The sequence below is a fragment of the Macaca mulatta genome, chromosome 12 (genome assembly GCF_049350105.2).
Source record: "Macaca mulatta isolate MMU2019108-1 chromosome 12, T2T-MMU8v2.0, whole genome shotgun sequence".
Lineage (NCBI taxonomy): Eukaryota > Metazoa > Chordata > Mammalia > Primates > Cercopithecidae > Macaca > Macaca mulatta.
This window is the reverse complement of record NC_133417.1, coordinates 69793360-69814253: the sequence shown is the minus strand read 5'-3', so window position 1 is coordinate 69814253 and position 20894 is coordinate 69793360. Positions and strand designations below refer to the sequence as shown.

At 37.7% G+C, this 20894-nt stretch overlaps 1 long non-coding RNA gene across 1 annotated transcript in view; it reads right to left on the bottom strand.

The window, feature by feature from the left end:
- The window catches only part of LOC106992600 (uncharacterized), a 103986-nt gene extending 84124 nt beyond the window's left edge, over nucleotides 1-19862 (bottom strand). The window contains exon 1 of the long non-coding RNA XR_013401873.1: nucleotides 19722-19862. This is a non-coding gene — a long non-coding RNA (uncharacterized LOC106992600). The remainder of the gene's footprint in view (nucleotides 1-19721) is intronic.
- Nucleotides 19863-20894: the final 1032 nt, after the last annotated feature.

The window sequence follows — 20894 nt, the reverse complement described above, 5'->3', positions numbered from 1 at the left end:
CCCAGGAGGTTGAGGCTGCAGTGAGCAGTGATTATACTACTTCACTCAAGTCTGAGTGACGGAGCAAGACCCTCCTCAAAAATACATAAATAAATAAAATACATACATAACATTTGGTAAAATTCCTGTCATCTTAAAATTGAACAGGAAATATGTGTATGAATTCAAAAATATTTTATCTCCAAAAATTTAAAAAACATATTTCCTTGTTCTATAAACTGCAATGACTGAGAAACAATGACCAATGCATAATACAATGAACACAGCAATGCCAATATTGTGGTCTCCAAATGCCTTTCCCACTGAAAAGGACCAGGGCTCTTTGGAGAAGTGGTTCCTTGTAGGAGTGGGACAGAAAAGTTACAAGATAAAAATGGAGCATCATTTGATGGTAGAAAACAAAGAGGCAGATGTACCAAATTAACTTGCAAGTCATCTTGGAGTGGTCTGTTTCCATTAGTCAAAGATGGGACAATATGAGCATCAATCAGAAGAGTAACACCAGTGGCCTAAAATACGATTTGTATATTTTTTAAAACAAAACAACAACAAAAAACTCATTCATTATCCTTGGAGAATTCCAGGGAGCCAATGCATTATTTGAAAACTGGTGGTTGGGCGCGGTGGCTCACGCCTATAATCCCAGCACTTTGGGAGGCTAAGGCCAGTGGATCACCTGAGGTCAGGAGTTGAAGGTCAGCCTGGCCAACATGGTGAAACCCTGTCTCAACTTAAAATACAAAAAAAAAAATTAGCTGGGCGTGAGGGCAGGCGCCTGTAATCCCAGCTACTTCGGGAGGCTGAGGCAGGAGAATTGCTTAAACCCGTGAGTCGGAGGTTGCAGTGAGCCGAGTTCTCACTACTGCACTCCAGCCTGGGTGACAAGAGCGAAACTCTGTCTCAAAAAAAAAAAAAGAAAACCAGTAAAAGGGGGAAAATCAAGCATTTTTGTAGGCTTTCTTCTAAAAGTTCTACTGCTGGGTAACCAAAGAATTCATGGGAGAAATTTCTCTTTATTAAAATATTCTGGATAATAAATGCAAAGAGAATGATAGAATTAAAATATCATCATTATATCACCCTCTAATGAAATATAAATCTAAGCAATGATCACCAATAGCTCCTAACATCAGCAAGAGAAAAAACTTGATAGCATTTGTCATCAAAGGAAGATTGTGACTCCACCTATATAGGAATGTAAAAAGAAAAAATCAAACTTGAATTATCAAGCCTCTAAATCTAACTTCCAATCTGTAAGAGATAAAGAAGGGAAATTATAGATTAAAAGAGACTCAAAAGGCCTGTTGATCAATTACAATGTATGAATCTTCTTTAAATCCTGATTACAACAAACAAGTTGAGTGACAGAGTGAAATAATGGGAAAATGTAGATACTGATAGAATCTTTGAAGATATTAAATAATTATTTAAATTTTTATGGGTGAAAATGATATTGTGATTATGTTTTGTGAAGGATCCCATCTTTTATGCACACTGAAATATGTATAGGTGAAATTATACCTGAGATTTGCTTCAAAATAATCTAGCAAGTAACAAGGGAAGCAGATGAGGGTATAAATTAAACAAGATTGTCCATAAGGTGATAATTGTTGAAACTTGGGGACAGGGACACAGCATATTATTATTAAACTATTCTCTTTCTTTTTGTATATGTTTGAAGTTTTCCATAATATATATATTTTTAAAGAATGAAACATTTTTGAAGTATCTTTTCAGAGGGAGGAAGAGGGATTGAGTCTAATTACAACCTTCAAGGGAAGAAATTGCATAGTCTGCTCCTTTTTGGAACGTTAAAGAAAAATGTGTGAATTCATAGTCTTCTGGTCATTATGCAAGAAATGTTCTCCTTGAACCAGCATCTGTGCCAACTTCATAAAGAATATTATCATTAAGAGGACAGCATAGCTCTTGCAACCCAGGTGATACTTATTTTCTTGGGTACAAAAATGAAACAGAATACCAAGAACTCTTAAAACTCAACAATAAGAAAGCAACCTGATTTTAAAATGGGCCAAACACCGTAACAGACACCTCAACAACAAAGGTATACAGATAGCTAGTAAACATATGAAAAGATGATCTATATCATATGTAATCAGAAAAAGGCAAATTAAAACAACATTGAGATACCATGATGCACCTATTATAATGCCCTAATCTGGAACACTGTTAACACCAATTGCTGGTGAGGATGTGGAGCAATAGAAACGCTCATTAATTGCTGGTGGGAATGCAAAATTGTACAGCCATTTTGGAAAACAGTGTGGTGGTTTCTTATAAAAATAAATATACTCTTACCATATGACTCAGCAATTGTGATCCTTAATAATATATTTACCCAAAGGAATTGAAAACTATGTCCATACAGAAACCTGCACACAGGTGTTTGTAGTAGCTTTATTCACGACTGCCAAAGCTTGGAAGCAACCAAGATGTCCATTACAGATGCATGGATTAATAAACTGTGGTTCATCCAGACAATGGAATATTATTCAAGGCTAAAAAGAAATGAGCTGTCAGGCCATGAAATGACATGGAGGAAACGTAATTGCAAATTATTAAGTGAAAGAAGACAACCTAAAAAGCTTATTTACTCTATGATTTCAAGAATATGCCGTCTGGAAAAGGCAAAATTATGGACATAATAAAAAGAGCAGTGGTTGCCAAGGGTTATTGGGAAGGGAGTGAGGAGTAGGTGGAGCTCAGAGGACTCTTGAGGCAGTGAAACTACTCTGTATGATAGAATAATGATGAATTTTTTTTTACACTTGTTGAAACCCATAGACTGTACAAAAGTAAGTGTGAACCCTAATATAAACTATGATCTGTGAGTAGTTATGATGTGACTGTGTGAATGTACCAATCTGACTGGTAACGTTGAAAGTTGGGAAGACCACACATATGTGGGGTCATGAAGTATGTGAGAAAACTCTGTACCTTTCTCCTAAGTTTGCCATGACGCCAAAACTTCTCTAAAACATTTATCTTAAAAAGATGAAATGGAAGTAAAAATATCATCATTGAGGGTTTTCCTTTATTTGCTTTCTGTTGTTTATTTTTTAATATTAAAAATAGAGTATTCTATAATTTAGAAAAAGAAAGCTTATCACGTAACTCTGTTGAAGACTTATAATTATTACCTGCTGTGAACTAAAAAAAAAAAAAAAATAGTTTGCCAGCATAAAAATATGACTAAAAGACATACAATGTCCAAATGGAGCACCCAAGTGCAAGGAGTGAATCCAAGTCTCTCCTTCATGGGTTCCTTCTGATACTTACTGTGGACAAGTTTCTGTGTAATCACAATGGCAAGAGAGCTCCCTCCAACATCACACAGGGAGAATCGCTATCTTTTTCTCTTTTCACTTTTCATCTCAGCAGCACCCAGTCCTGGCACTGTTCGCAACACAGTATCCTCGGGATGCACTAACATCCACGACTCCTTTAGGATCACGGAATCATAAGTGGAAAGATTCTAAGGCTCTGAATCTTTCACAGGGAGAGAAGATTTCACCATACAAATTATATAGTGTTGAGGTAATTTGCAAGTACACAGTCTCACATTCTTCAATAAACCTGGCACAGGTTTAAAGTCTTAAACCATCTGTTCTTGGATGGCTTCACTTTTATTTCCCTTGGAGGCAGCTGGCCTCTCCTTTGGCCTTGACCCAGAGGTCAATGTTCTTTCTTGCTCAGCCTACCATCATCCCAGGCCTCCTCTGAGTTTCACTTCCACAGATTTCCTAGGCCCTTAGAGAGCCAGGGTCCTTTCCAGCCTGGAGCCCAAGTCAAGTTCACTGCACTCAAATGGAAACTGTTCTAGTAGTTCCAAATGTGAGCTGAGAGTTTTCTGACCAACCTTCCTCTGGAGCCTGGGCAACAACACAGTTTACCTGAGCTAAGCATCCTCCCATGATAAATGTGTTTTGGGTTTCTCTTATTTTTTCCCTTTCCTTCCTTGTACTTCAAAATTTTGCAGAACTTGTAGTCTCCTCTTCTTTATACTTCTGATCACTTACACCTGAGGATTCCCCACCAGCAGGTCACATTCCAAATTGGAATCACAGTTTCTTTGAAAATGCCCAACCTCTCAGTGCACCATTAGACCTATAAACTTGGCCTCAGTGTTGAACTCTTACCATAGACCTTTCGGCTCAGTAAAACATGGAGAATCATCTTTCTAAACTTAAATGCAGATTTGTGACAGTTGTGTGTGCATATTCCTGGTACTCACCCTGATCTCCTGGGGTCCCCTCTTCAGAGGACTGGCCTTGAGCTGCCTTCTGAGTGCTGACCTTCTGCACTTGTACTCTTTACAGAGAAGCAGAAGTGCCTGAGACACTACATTCCTGAGGAAACCCATAGCCAAGTACTGACTTGTGTGGGAGTTTAACAGCCCAGTCTTTGCCTCAAAGAGGGACAAATCTGAGACGTAATATATATTCCCTGTGGAATCACTGTGAGGCTGAGAATCTACCTGAAATGTCTCCCATTTGTCTTCTTTTGCCTTCTCAGTCCTACTTCTTCACCTAAGAGTACATCCTGAATAAATCACAAATATTAACACATGAATTCTTATCTCAGAGTCAGCTTCTCAGTAACTCAACCTAAGAGTCCATGCCGTCAAAATACCAACATGTAATTACAGTCAATGCCTGGATTCTGCAAAACTGATCATTCTAGATTTGGCGAACTTTAGGAGGGAAAGTTTGTACCTCCATTCTAGACAAAAGAAATATATAGAGATAAAATTATCCCACTGTAATTTTTTATATTGTATTTTCTTTGATGATAGCTTTTTAAAAAAAACTTGCATTCAATTTTCACATTTTTAAAGAATCAAAGTTGACGTATGTTTTTTAGCATACATTTCAAGAAAAGGGAAGGATTTAACTTTTCCATATAATTAGTAGCCTGAATACAGTCTCTTAACCTATAATTAAAGTTTTTTCATGTTACAAACATGTTTTCAAGTACATGAAAATAATATTAATGAACATTTTTTGGTGAGTAAATTTGCCTTTATTTTTATAATTTTTCAGAATTATAAACATAGCATATTGTAAACATTTTATACTATGTATAAAAATCTGGAAGGAAATATGCCAAAAGATTATATGGTGAGGCTGTTTTTCTATTTTTCTATTTTTGAGATTTTCATGAAAATATACTATTTTCATAATGACAAATTGTAAATACAATATAGATAATATAATCAAGTGAAATAGAAATGTTTAAAAAACCAAAACTTTCTAAAATAAGTAAGCTCACATAATTTGTATAGATATTCAAGGTATCTCCTACACTAGCTCATTAAAAAAAGTTCTGGATTCTGGATGTTTATATTTAAAAATTACATACTATGTATCTTCCACCTAGTAGATTGCCTAATACTGAAGCATAATTCATATTTGCTGAATGAATGATTTTTATGATAGAAAATTATAGAAGAAAAACAACTTTTATTTAGCTTTGTGTTCATTAGCTGATTAAGCAAAATATTCAATAAGCATCACTAGGATATGAGGCAGAGTTTTTTGGTGCTCATATTACATGTAGAATTTCAAAATTCATATTTACATTTAAAAAAATCTAAGCAAAAAGGAGTATCTACTTACATAAGCAGACTGAACATTAAACAGAAGATATAAAAGTTTAATATTAGCCATCCTTAAATGCAAACATCAGTACATCAGTGATCTGTTTGAGATTTACATTTATTGTCATAATCTGGTTATCATTTTACATGTTTGGTCACTGCTTACAATATATAGCACAGTTCCAATGAAAGCCTTTAGTCTAGAAGCTGCTTTACACACTGTTGAGTACTTTTGATTTTATTTTCAGACATCTCATGCTTCAAATGTGAGCTACTCTTAACCCATTGGAAAGAACATGGAGATTTTTAGCTAATTTAAGAAATAGAGGACTTCTACTGAGAAAAGAGTTATGTTCTCAGATCAACACTAGATATAAAATGAGGTTGTTAGCCAGGCATAGTGGCATGTGCTGCAGTCTCAGCTACTTGGGAGACTGAGGCAGAAGGGTAGCTTGAACTCAAGAGTTCAAGGCTGTGGTGAGCTATGATTGCACCACACCACTCCAGCCTAGGCATCAGGGTGAGACCCTGTCTTGAAAAATAAAAATAAGCTTAGTGTTGAGGCAGGAATTTCAGTCATTTGTCAGAAGAATGTTCCCCATTATCCTTCTTTTAATTTTTTTCAAATAAATATGTGACATCTCAATATCAATATTCAAAAAAACTGAAACATCTAAAATAGCAAAATGTCACCAAACCTTAGCTTCTGTTCACTTTTCATTTTGTAATCACTGTCAGAGCACATTTTTTGATCAGCTGTTCTGTATTGTAATAGCAAAACCATAGAAAGAGTCATAATTTTCAGTGACATAAATTAGACATCATATAAGCTTTACAGAAAAAAAAAAGGATGATTTAACATTAGACAGGTTACCATGGCAAGACTCTAGATAGTCTGTCTTGGGGGTCTGAACAATAAAATAACTGTCAGTGTGCAGTGGACCCAGGTGGATTCAGGTTCAACTGTGACATTCCTTAAAGATCTTTCGAGTTACATGAGCTTGTGATTATTCATTGAAGAAAGATTTTGTAGCATCTACAAAATTTGACCTCTGCAACTTTAACTTTATGGAAAAAGTTAGACAAACTTATTTTCCAGGCAATGATTTAAAAAGGACAAATATTTATGAGGTACTAGATTGTAACGTCTTAAAATGCAAGGTACAATCAAACACATGAGGTTTTTCTTCACCTAAGAGGTATTTTTACTTGCCTCAGACAAAAAATACATAGTCTAATACACATGTACATTACTGAGATATTTGAAGGGATAGTAAACATTTTATAGCACATATAATTAATGATGTTTTACATGAAGCCAAAGCAAGAAGTCAGTGTGAATGACCTTTGAATTGAAAAAAGACAGGCTGAAATGTCTTCAGTAATTATTTTGGCTGCATAAAATCTGAATCAATAAAAGAGATTCCAAAGTTCTTTTACAGAACCCATAGGACTCAATATACTTTGTATTCAATGAAGTCTTGGGCAAAATTATGACAAATCATTTGTATTAAAATACAAAAACTTTTAATTGTGGTCCTCATGCATAGCTCACCTTTGCCACTTTCATGAAGGAATTACAAATCAAACACTTTTTCTTGGGTTATTTTAGTAATTTTGACTGGTATACATAGTCTATGAGAAAAATATAAAGTTTTTTCCTAAGATATTTTAATATGCTTATTTAGCAGTTGATAAATATTCCTTATATTTTTATATCAATTAATCTTTGTTTTGTATTTCTTAGAAATATGAATGAATGCAGCTAGATAGGCCAGAGACGGTGCCAGGCTTTTCACTGTCCATTATTTCTTAATCACACATACAAAACATCTAAGATATTCTCGCTAGTTAAGAGTAGCAGTTTGGTTGAAATTCTAGCATGATTCGTTGCCACAGGGATAACATGTAAATCACCCAAGGCACCGAAACTTTCTCCCAGCATGTTGAGGCTTTCTAGCTTTTGCTGTTTGTTCAAATATAAGCAAGTAAGTTGTGAAACTTAGCTCATCTGTGTCAATGGCCAGTTTCCTTTGCCCTGTATCCTATCACTTAGAGATTCACCCCAGCTGACTCTTCCAACTCTAGTCCTAGTACTGCCCTTTGTTGTTCTGGCTGCCCAGCAAACTTTTCCACAAAAAGCCAAAACAAATAGGACCATTGACAGACATTACAAAACGGCAGTTACTCTGCCAGCAGCCTTACAAACCCTCAGGGGGTCTCCAGTGGTGAACTGAGTCTAACATAAGCCTGGAGCTCTCTGCTGCCAAAGGGCCAGTGCTCTTCTCATAAACAAAAGGTGTACTATAATTTCAGGATGATTTTTCTGACTCATTTATAGATCTTGCTCAAGGCCTAAGTATAAGAGAGGTAAAGACAATGTCCCTCCAATAGGAGATGGACTGGTAAATAAATGATTGCCCAGCCTCATCAGGATATCAGCAGCACTCCAAACACACCTGGCTACACCTGTCCAGTAAAAACCCACTGTACAGTACTTTTAAGTAAAATATACTTTACTAACTAAAAACGGGAAACCATCAGAGGACTCTGAGAAAAAGAACTGTGGTTTCAAAAAGTTATTCTAGCTGCTCTGAGGAACATTGGCTGAAGAGGACGAGAATGAGAGTGAGGGGATGGGTCCAGAGGCCGTTGGTATAGGGAAAACAAGATGGTGGCTTGGTTTAGAGTGCTGGTATATAGATTATGCCTAGAAGAAACAATGTTTCATGTTAGAAGAGTTATAGGAAGACCTTCTTTGTGGCTAAAATGACATAGCAGAGCTGGTTACTAAGGCTACTTCTAGTACTCCCAGATACAACTATGTAATCTGTATGCCTATTAGCTAAACTCTCTGTGCCTCAACTTCCTCTTCCATAGAATGGGCAGATAGAAATGCATGAGGTTGTTTTGAGAATTAAAAGCATTAATACATGGAAAGCTATTAGAAAAGAGTTTTACACATAAAAATTATGAAAAAATACCAGCTATTATTATTAACTTTCCATTCCCTATGTTACAAAGTTTCAGATAAGATGGCACAAATCAGTCTGTCATGATTTACATTAAATTATTAAGGTATAATGTAAAAAGAAGGCTAATAAGAAGACATCCTTGTTCTACCCCACTGGTAAATATCGTATATGACGAGCCATTCCTTCTGCTTACTCTGGTCTTACAGCACCATGAATGCCTCTATTCAACATAACTCCATTTCACTCACTGCTGATTTCTGCCCACACAGTCATAATACAGAAAGGGTCTTTAAAGGACACAGACAAGAATTTGTTATACTAACAGCTTTCATTTCCTTTCAGGGAGAAGTTAGGGTATTCCTTCCTCTCTCTCTTTGGAATCTCCAAGGAATCTCTGATGGTGCCCATGTCTCCTCTTCATGTTTCCACTCCTGCTAGGCAGCACGCCTCCCCGCAACCTCTTGTCCCCAGCAATCACTGGGCCGCCCCCATCATGGTTCTAGTTCTCACCTGAGTCCAGTTTGTGGTTTCTGGTAACCACACATTCATCTGATATCCTTCCATTCCAAGAGAAATTAGAGCTCCCTGAAGGATAACCTCTGGGCTGCTTCACCCACATAGAATTTCTGAGTTCCTAATGTATGTCTGAGTTGTTCCCAGTTTCACTTCTCTGTTTTTTCATCATCTGAGTGATCAATTCTCCATATTTAATTCCTCCTCTTTGAAAGGCTAAGGGTGATTTCTATTTTCCTGGTTAGACATTAAATGCTATTTGGAGAGTTATATTTGTACTGCCGATAATATTTGTAGAGTTGATCAAGTGAAACACATTGGCAAAGATCAGGGCCCACCATTTACAACATTACATAAACAGCTAGAAGCAGGAAATCTGTTTTGAGTACTTTATCTACCATAAATTTTCAAAATAATTTTAAATAATGTTTAAAGTTTTGTTATGAAGATAATAGCTGCTTATATTTTTTTAAAAAATAAGGAAGTTTGAAAAATAAGACTTTAATTACTATTAATATAACTCTCCTATATTGTTCTTGTGCACATCACAGTAGTGTTGGGACGTGGGGGAAAGATGCAATATTTACATTTACACTAACTAAATTTCACCCTATTAAATGAGCCATTTAAGATCACAGGGACACCAATTTAACACTGAATCAAGATCACAGAACTTGAGAGGGGTGGGAAGAAGGCAATGGGGATTTATTAATCAAGACTCATTTGACCCCTCTCCTATTAACAATGGCAGGGACAGTTACTAAAGAGGAAGACACCAGCTTTGTAATCTGGGAGCTTTCTGCTAGCATGGAACAAGAAAAGACAGAGGCAGAGAGCAAAAGAGAGATGAACCCCAGGGGCAGAATGGATGTACTCCTCTGAAATACACTGAGGCATCCAACTCCATTATTCCACTCTAATTCCTGAGTAATTTCTCCCCAAAGACACATCTCTTGAGCTATTTCTTCTTATCCAGGAGCACAGAGCACTGATTGTCCTCTGCCTATGACAAAACCAGGATGCTGCTCATGTGACTAATTAAATCTTGCAAAATTAATTACACTCTTCATGGTAATTGAAAAGGCCTCAAAAAATATAAACCAAATGTTACAGGATCATCCGGTTTGAAATAACTTATCTCAAAAGATATAAAACATTCTGGAATTAGAAAAAAATTAGAGTTTATCACATCTGTCATTTAGCCAACCAAAAAGGTCTATATGCCAACTAACAATAACTATGAATTCGCCTCTAAAAATCATCATTAAAATGCATTTCTCGATTTCTTTTCATTACTTGCTTTCTTGTTAGTCCGTATCTATTGTATCACCTCCAGATTCCAGGAAAGAATCAGATGACAGATGACAGCCTTGTCCTCAAAGGAAAGAACTACCCTGAGTTGTACAAAGACTGCAGACAGCCTTGACTTCTGTACTGACAGCCAAAGAAAAGTGAAGCAAACTCACTGCCCTGTTGGTGAGGACGAATTGGCAGCTCTCTCTTAACGAGTGAAATCCAAGGCCAAATATTTCTGTAGCTTCTAGTTGCATCAGCCTCACTCCCGTGGAGCAGATTTGGGGAGTTTCATTTAAAAAAAAAAATTTTAATTAACAATATATTTTACAAATGTCTACTGTAGGTTGTTCAAAATCAGAATATATTATAGAAGTCTATCTCAGTTGGAAGTTAATAATAAGATCGGGTGCGGTGGCTCACGTCTGTAATCCCAGCACTTTGGAAGGCCAAGGTGGGTGGATCACTTGAGGTCAGGAGTTCAAGACCAGCCTGGCCAACATGATGAAACCTTGTTTTTACAAAAATACAAAAATTAGCTAGGCATGATGGTGGGTGCCTGTAATCCCAGCTACTTGGGAGACTGAGGCAGGAGAATCGTTTGAACCCGGGGACAGAGGTTGCAGTGAGCCGAGATTGTGCCATTGCATTCCAGCCTGGGTGACAGAGCGAGACTCCATTTCAAAAAAATAAAAATAAAATAATAAAACATCAAAAAGTATTACAAAATTATAAGCAAATTGACAAATACAAAGTTGAGAAAATATATACAGGCTTATGGTATAGAGTGTTAGCAATGTGATGTATCTGGAAAAAAAAATTATTTGAATGGTTTCCATCTTAATTCCTAAACAAGACATATCTTTTGAGCTCTCTTATCCATGAGCATAGAGCAGTTTGCACACTGTGTATAAGGACGTTGCACCCTGTGTATGAGGATACTAAGATGTTACTCTCATGACTTCAATTAAATTTTGTCAAAAATCAGTTATAGTCAACCCTTGAACAACATGAGTTTGAATCGCATGGGTTCACTTATACATAGATTTTTTCTGCCTCCATACTTCTTAGATAGCAAGACCAAGCCCTCCTGTTCTTCCTCCTCCTGTGGCTCCTCAGTGTGAAGGCAATGAGGATGAAGAACTTGATGATCTACTTCACCTTAATGAACAGTAAATATATTTTATTTTCCTTATTTTCTCAATAGCATTTTCTTTTCTCTAGCTTATTTTATTCCAAGAACAGAGTATATAATGCATATAACATACAAAATATGTGTTAATTGATTGTTATCAGTAGGGCTTCTGATCAATAGTAAGCTATTAGTAGTTAGGTTCTATAAGAATGAAAAGTTACACATTGATTTTTGACTACACAGTGGGTCAGCACTCCTAATCCCTGCATTGCTCAAGGGTCAACTGTATACCAAATAATATTCTCCACTGGAAGGGTCTTTTATCTTTTTAATCTCTCCTTTCCTTCTCTTTCTCCTCTTCTCCTCTTTCATCCCATTCTCTTCCTTTTCCACCTCATCTTTCTTCTTCATATTTCTTTACTTAGCATAAGTCTGGTCCTTAACACTCACTCAAGTTTCTACTCCACTCCTGGAGTAGAGTCTTTTCACCCAAGAAGAATTTCTGGACTGAAGACAGTGCAGCAACTCTCAGTACCATCAATGTCAGTTTCCTCATGTGTGAAATGGTGACAATAACGACTTCCTAGTAGGTATTGGGGTGAGGATTAGAGATTATATATATGGGATGTTCAGTATGGTCTTGACGTGTTAGGAATCCACAATTAAATATAGCTGCTGTTATAACTGGTTGGTTACTGGACTAGGAATTGAAGGAGTTGAATTTCAATAGGTAAATATTAAATTAACAGAAATTAATAGGAAATTTAGTGTGTGTTGAGGAAATTTTGCACAGTTTAGCAAGACTGCCATCCACAATAAAAAAAAAAAAAAAAGTGGTAAAGCTAGAAAGGTAGGTTGGAATTGGGGGATAAGGTGTGTGTTGGCAGTGGGGAAAGAGAGAGCCATGTCAAGGGGTTTGGATGCCATCCTGCAGAAAGTGTGGAACCAGTGAACGTTTGAATGTAGGGTCAAGTGAGAGCTGTGCTTTATTCGGAGGCCACCCTGGCAGCGACATATAGGATGCTTGGGAGCTAGAGAGAAACTAAAGCAAGGACAGAAGAAGAGAGGGAGCTAATTTATATCCAAGCAAAACATAATAAAAGGCTGAAGTATGATAGTAGCAACAGAACTGAAAAGAGAGATGATTCAGGAGTCATTTTTGAAGCATTAATTACAAAATTCAGCATCCAATAGAATATAGGAAGTCAGGAAAAAATGCTGCCAACGTAGTGACCTAAACTTTGAGTTTAATGGCAGCATTTCTCAGGGTGGAGTGCGGACAACAGGCAAAGGAGAAAGAAGACGTCATAAAAAATGTGAAAGGAAAGAATGGAGAGGGAAGTTGACAAGAGGGAAGAGATGGAAAAATACTGGGAATGGAAATGATGATTAATATAAAATAAAAATGGTTACATTCTATGGTGTTGTTTAACCCATAAAAGGAATTTTCTCAGGTAAATTAACGAATCTGTAAAACCTAGATGACTAATCCAGGGTATGTACTAATTTGACTGTGTGGGAGGCACTGCCAATGTACACTTCAGGACATTTATTTGCTCTTGCAATTACATTAGCATAGAAATAGTCAGAAAATATGTAAAAATGTTTCTGAAGGAAATTCCCACTCCTTAGTTTTTCTGCTCTGATTAAGATACAAAATTATCCATCCGGAAATATTTGGGCACAGTTCACCCTTCCTCGAGGCAGAAGGATGAGTTAACTTACCTCTTGGTGCCCCTTGCAATGCTCAGATCGTGTGACCAAGGGCTCTGGGCTCAGTTTCAGCAGTTAACAGTCACAGTGGAAACCCAACACTAAAGCAGGATGGAGAATCACTGCTAGAATCAAGGTACTTTGTCACTTTGAGCACAGAGTAAGGAACATAAACAGTCTATTGACAAAGTTGTTTGCTTATCATTTTCAGCACCAGACATTTAAAACTGGGCAGGAAACACTTTTGAAAAATGATAATCCCAAAAGTCTAGAATTAATAGAGTGCTTTCATCTGCATTTCTGGGATTTTTGGTCATTTGGATTTTGGCACCAAATTATCTAATGCATTCTCAGGGTGATAAAGAGGAACAATTAAATTTTAGAATTTTCCTTTTTTTGTTTTTTGTTTTTCGTTTTTTGAGACGGAGTCTCGCACTGTCTCCCAGGCTGGCGTGCAGTGGCGTGATCTCGGCTCGCTACAACCTCCGCCTCTCAGGTTCAAGTGATTCTCCTGCCTCAGCCTCCGGAGTAGCTGGGATTACAGGTGCCTGCCACCACGTCCGGCTAATTTTTTGTATTTTTAGTAGAGACGGAGTTTAACTATGTTGGCCAGGCTGGTCTCGAACTCCTGACCTCATGATCCACCCTCCTCGGCTTCTCAAAGTGCTGGGATTACAGGCGTGAGCCACTGCATCTGGCCTAGAATCTTATTTTCTTTTCTTTTTTTTTCTTTTTTTCTTTTTTTTTTTAAGACGGAGTCTCACTCTGCCGCCCAGGCTGGAGTGCAGTGTGGCCCGATCTCAGCTCACTGCAAGCTCCGCCTCCCGGGTTTACGCCATTCTCCTGCCTCAGCCTCCCGAGTAGCTGGGGCTACGGGCGCCCGCCACCTCGCCCGGCTAGTTTTTTGTATTTTTTTTAGTAGAGACGGGGTTTCACCGTGTTAGCCAGGATGGTCTCGATCTCCTGACCTCGTGATCCGCCCATCTCGGCCTCCCAAAGTGCTGGGATTACAGGCTTGAGCCACCGCGCCCAGCCTAGAATCTTATTTTCAAATAATTATTCTTAAAATGCCTTTAGGGAAAGCTTTTATACAAATACATTTTTTTCAGTAATTAATCAGTATTATTTCAAGTAAAATATTTCAGCAAAATGTCCACTCATTTTAAGCCTCAGAAACCTCTTTTTAAAATGTTATGTTTTCTTTCAGTACTTTGGTTGAACTTACACATAATCATTTCTCCACTAAATGGAGTCACAAGGATTTATTATAGCAATTAATTTTGTACTTGTTCTGCCTAAGGCACTCAATTAGCATGGATGTAAAAGACACAATTTTATTATGCTAAATTATCTCACATATAATATGTGATTAGGACTAAATAGTATCAGAAGTCAAAGTGGCTATAAATAAATTCATATTAGAGGACTGAATGAATGAACATCATGTTTTTCTCATCTTTCGGAATTTTATTACCTGTGAGGTTGCAAGATTCCATGAACGTATGACACCTTAGACGCAGTAAAAGTGCTAAGTTGGGGATATAAGGATATTCATAAATAGCCTTATAATAGTGAAGGCCTCTTAGTGGTGCATCCTCACATTGGCAGCTATCTGAAATAACACTAACCAGTTCTCTTTCCTCCTTCAGCTTCATGGAAGTACTCTGCTAAGTCCTTAAGTCTCACTCTGAGATTTCCGACAGCTGAAGTAATAATGTCTTAAATGTATATAATGTATATAGGACTTTCCTTGTAGGGTTCACTGGCGTAAGTACCATTGAAGGAAATAGTATGTATCTGTTATAGTATATCCATAGTCTATAACCACATTCCCATAACCAAATATTTTATAGACTTTAAAAGTAAGGGTTAAGTCAAGGTCATGCAGTTAGAAATTAATTTTTTTAACACTAAGTCTAGTGTTCCATTTATTACCTTATTTTTATTAACTTAGAAGGCACACTCAGCATGTACTATAATGTTAAAGTTTGCAAAACACAGGTTAGTGTCTGAATCAAGATAGCATGTCTTCCAAGCAGCTTGCTTAATTTGCTCAGAACCTAATGCCAACTTAAAAGAATTCAAAGAACTTGGATTAGGTTGCTTTTAATAGTTCCCATTATGACCTACTAAATTAAATTACAAATTGAAATGCAGCTGAAATAACTCTGTAACTAGTGTTTTCTTTTTTTTTTTTTTCTTTTTTCTTTTTTTTGTGACAGAGTTTCTCTCTATCACCCAGGCTGGAGTGCAGTGGCACAATCGCGGCTCACTGCAACTTCTGCCTCCCGGATTCGAGCGATTCTCCCGCCTCAGCCTCTTGAGTAGCTGGGACTACAGACGCCTGCCACCATGCCGGGATAATTTTTGTATTTTTAGAAGAGACGGGGTTTCACCATATTGGTCAGGCTAGTCTCGAACTGCTGACCCCAAGTGATCCACCCACCTCGGCCTCCCAAAGTGCTGGGATTACAGGCATGAGCCACGGTGCCTGGCCAACTAGTGTTTTTATGGCTGATGAAAAGCCTTCAGCTTAGCATGGAGGCTCACGCCTATAACCCCAGTGCTTTGAGAGGTTGAGGCAGGAGGATCGTTTGTGCCCAGGAGTTCAAGACCAGCCTGGGCAACATAGCAAGATCCCTGTCTCTACAAAATGAAATAAAATAATTAAGCCAGACATGGTGGGGTGTGCCTATAGTGCCAGCTACTTGGGAGGATAAGGCAGGATATTTGCTTAAGGTTGAGGCTGCTATCTCAAAAAGAAAAAAAAGAAAAAGAAAAAAAAAAGCTTTCAATGTCTAACACCCGTATCTGGAACATTTATTTTCGAACATGAGTTCCATTTGCCAAACTCTAATGAGATATTTTTAGGGCTAAAACTTTGTATTTGGGTTTTTCTTTTTTTCTTTTGAGACAGAGTCTCACTCTGTGGCCCAGGTGGGAGTGCAGTGGCGCGATCTCAGCTCACTGCAACCTCTGCCACCCGGGTTCAAGTGATTATCCTGCCTCAGCCTCCCCAGTAGCTGGGATTAAAGGCACCTGCCACCGCGCCTAGCTAATTTTTGCTTTTTCAGTAGAAATGGGGTTTCACCATCTTGGCCAGGCTGATCTTGAACTCCTGACCTCGTGATCTACCCACCTCTGCCTCCTAAAGTGCTGGGATTATAGGCTTGAGCCACCGTGCCTGGCCTGGTTTTTTCTTTAAAAAATCACAGCACCAAGATCAGAGAAGTGTGGGATATGGATGGGATTCCAATTAGTGCTATTCCAATTAGCGTCTATTTCAATTAGTGCTATTGATCTTTGCCACATGCCAGAGTCTGTGCTAGGCCCCTTCATGAACATTATAACATTTAATTATCCCTGAACATGGTGGGATAGGCATGGCAACCAGCTTCACAAATGATGAAATTTCAGGATTATGAGACTTTTTGATATTTTGTCCAGAAGCTTAGTAGCAAAATAAATTGCCGTTACCATCTTACATTGAAACTCAAGGATAAGCTAGCATATCATGCAATTTTAACATTTATCATGAATGGGTCAATGCATTTATAAATTAGGCTGACATTAGCAAAATAACTTATGTTTGAATAAAATAGAACTTTGGCTGGGCTGTGGCAATGGAATAGGTTGTGGAATTTCATTTATATACTGTATAACCATTTATTAAGGTAAATACTACTTGTAACTACAAACAATGTAAATATAAGAAAATAGTAGGAAGACTTTAATTAGATTTCTCTGAAATCTGTCAATATTCACTTATTTTAATTTGATTCTGGGTCTCCATGATGCTATGGTAGAAATCAATAATGATTATTATTACAGAAAACATGTATATTGTACTTACTACATGCCATATACATCCTTTGTGTTCACTCATTTAGTACTCATGACAACAATTTGATTTATGAGTTATTATTGTTCCCATTTTAGACATGAGAAAATTACAGCACAGAGAGGTTAAGGAACCTTCCAAATTTACACAGCTAGCAAGTGACACATAACCCAAGCAGTCTTCCTCCTAAACAGAGGTCCTTTAACCCTACTCTATATGTCATATATTTTGGACTTCTTATAGTCTAGTTCAATGACCTATGAGGTAATATGTGATTTTCATAGTTGTGCTTCGAAACTGCAGTTCCAAATTGCTAGTCCTGAACTCAGAATTGGAGAACCAAATCACTTTCAATTAAATTCAACACATATTTATTGAGTGTCTGTCATTTACCAGAAAATCTTCTTAATGCTAAGGATTGATCAGGTACCTCTGTGCCACTGAAATGGCAGAAGATAGAGAAAAAAAAAACAAAAACAAACAAAGAAAACCTTTCACCTGGATTCTCCATGAAGCAGAGTCTAGACAAAGGCTGCATTAAGTGAAAGTGGTTAATTTAGAAGTCTGATCTCAGTAAACAGGAGTTAGGGACAGGAGAGTGAAAGAAAAACCATGACGGAAACAATCAATGGACGCAATAAGCCGGCCACCCCTCTGGTTGACTAGGTGTTCTATCTATCCCCTGGGACACTTTGTGAAAAGCCTTCCTGGTTACCTGTCTGAACTCATCTCCTGCACCTTTTTTGTTCCAAGCAGACACAATTCCTACCTTTAAGCCTTTGAATTTGTGATTTTTCTCTGCCTAAAATGGTCTCCCTCCAGATACAGGATGATTAACTCCTTTCATTTCTTAAGATTTTTCTCAAAAGTCATGTTCTCAGTGAGGTCTTTATCCCATCGAGAAAAGCACAACTCCCCACAACACTTCCAATTGCCCTTCCCTCCTTTATTCTTCAACTTAGCATTTATCACTTTCTAATATTTTCCTTAACTCTATTGCCTATTGCTTGCCTCTGCCACTAGCATGCAAGCACCTGAAACTGTGCCAAGCACATAAAATCTGCTCAGTAAGATTTTGCTGAGTGAAAAAATAAACAAATGGTTTCAGAGGCATCCATATGCCTTTGGGGGAGTTATGACAATTACAACAAAGATCTGAAAAAGTAAAACATTCAGCTTTTGACAACAGACTGTAATTTTTGAGTTCACAGATAGTCAATAAGCTTCTGTATCAGAATGTTTTGAAACAAAACATCTTCTAAGTTTATTTCTGATTAATATATTAAGAACAATGCCAAACAAATTGAATGGCAGGGTTTCATTACAGACCACAGAGAAAAGGAAACCCATGATCTCACATCAGCAAGTTATTTCAAAGAGCAATAAGGAGCAGAAAGTCTTTCCCTTTCAGGAGAGGTGATATTGGGAAGTAAAAAGAGAGGCAGAGAAAACAGCCTTTCAGATATATCTTATATTCCGCCTATACTTATCAGGGTTAAAATCATGGGAGGATGGAATACTAGGTTGAGGAAGGAGCCAAAAATGGAAAATTTTTGTCCCATGTTCCACTTGGTATCTTGGGAGTATGTTACCATGAAATAAACTTCACACTGATACAGGGAGAGAAAGGAGGATTATAACAGTGGGGATTCAGTGAAGGGATGTGGTTAAACACAGTGGGGAGGCAGTGAAGGGATGTGGAGGCAGTGAAGGGATGTGGTTCCTCCTCCAGCAGGATTTGTGACTCCACAAAGCCTGCACATAGCATAAAAGGGACCCAAAAATTCCTGTCTATAACAAACAGGCACTGCTAGTATTTCAAAAATTAGCTGGGTGCTTACCCAACATGGTTGCAAGATGAGGTCAAAGTCCTCCTATAGCTAAAGATTTCCAAAAGGGCCCAAACTTAAGAGCAAGGGGGAGACACACCAGAACAAATGCAGGATCTGTAGTGCAAACTAGGATTAAGTAAGGTAGGAGGTAGTTATGGAAAAACAATTAGGTTCTGACTTAAAATGAACATACCACAATTTCCTAGCCATAGATTTCATTCATACACACCAGCAAAACACTCAAGAACCGAACTAGCGTGAGCACAAGTTACTAGACATCAACAGTTGCAAATCCATGAGCTGGATCTGCACAAAGACCTTCCTCCAGTGAGAATCTTATGCTTTCCATCGAGTTGCCCTCTTATAAGGGAGGCAAGAACAGGACAAAGTCCTAATAATGAGTTGAATTTGGAATTGACTAAATGTTTACCCAATAGAGTTTGCTTAACTAGAAAGAAACTGTCTAAACTTAAGAAATTGATATACCTTGAACTGGCAAATTGAAATTTTAACCCTTACCCCAATCAACCCCTGTATTAGTCAGGGTTCTCTAGAGCGACAGAACTCATGGAATACATATATACGTGTATATATATATATATGCATTATATATATAATATATATTATAACAATGGGGAGGCAGTGAAGGGATGTTGCTCTGTAGAGGGACAGAACTCATGGAATACATATATATGTCATATATATGTAATATATAATATCTATGATAACAATGGGGAGGCAGTGAAGGGATGTGGTATACATATATATACAAAGGAGAGTTTATTAAGTATTAACTCACATGATCACAAGGTCCCTCAATTGGCCATATGCAGGCTGAGGAACAAGGAGAGCCAGTCTGAGTTCCAAAACTGAAGAATTTGGAGTCCAATGTTTGAAGGCAGGAAGCATCCAGCACAGGAGAAAGATGTAGGCTGGGAGGCTAGGCCAGTCTCTCCTTTTCACATTTATGTCTGCTTATATTCTAGCCACACTGGCAGCTGATTAGATTGTGGTCACCCAGATTAAGGGTGGGTCTGTCTTTCCCAGTCCAGTGACTCAAATGTTAATTAATCTCCTTTGGCAACACCCTCACAGACACACCCAGGATCAATACTTTGCATCCTTCAAGCCAATCAAGTTTACACTCAATATTAACCATCACAAGTCCACCAGTTGTCAACCCATACACATCTTCTGAGATCATACATAATCTTCAAATAAAGACAATAATAAGGTCATAATTATGGCTAACATAATACAACTATCCTTTGAGCAACTGGAAACGCACCAATCCCCAACACAAATACTATTACATAAAGTTAACAATGCTCAAATGCTGATGTGAAGTCAGTAAATCTTATGTCCCATGATAAAAGACAAAGGAAATAAAATGAAGATATTTTCCTAGTACAAGTGTATACATGCACAAACATGCTTTTAACAAAAGAAGGAGGAAATACTCATGACAGTTACAGTCCTCGTTTCTGCAGCTGGTCATGTGGTCGTAGCTGGTATTGATGACTACCTTCTTCCACTACCCATTCTGTATTCCCTTTGCCTTAAGCAAGCATCTTAGCAGGTAGCAGGTCATGTTTTTTTTGTTGTTGTTGTTTGTTTTTTTCCTGGTGGAGTGACACTAATTTTCTTTCTTGAAGGGTCTGGGTCATCTGTAGTCCTGCCTGGATTGGGCTGTTATAGTTTCCCATTGACCATAATCACAGGGCATGGTAAAACTAAGAGACACCCTAATGAATCTCCTATATGCCAGGCAGACTCTTCCTTACCTCCATCGTAGAGTAGTAGACTGATTTTATCTTGATAGTCTGGGTCAGTCACCCCTGCCAACATTGTAATTCCCTCTTAGCCTGTTGACTTAAAGGTAGAAGAAGCCAAAAGTGTCCAGTGGTAATCTTAACTTCCAGTTTAATGGAATCATAATTGTGTCTTCTGGTGGCAGCATTCCTCCCTCTGG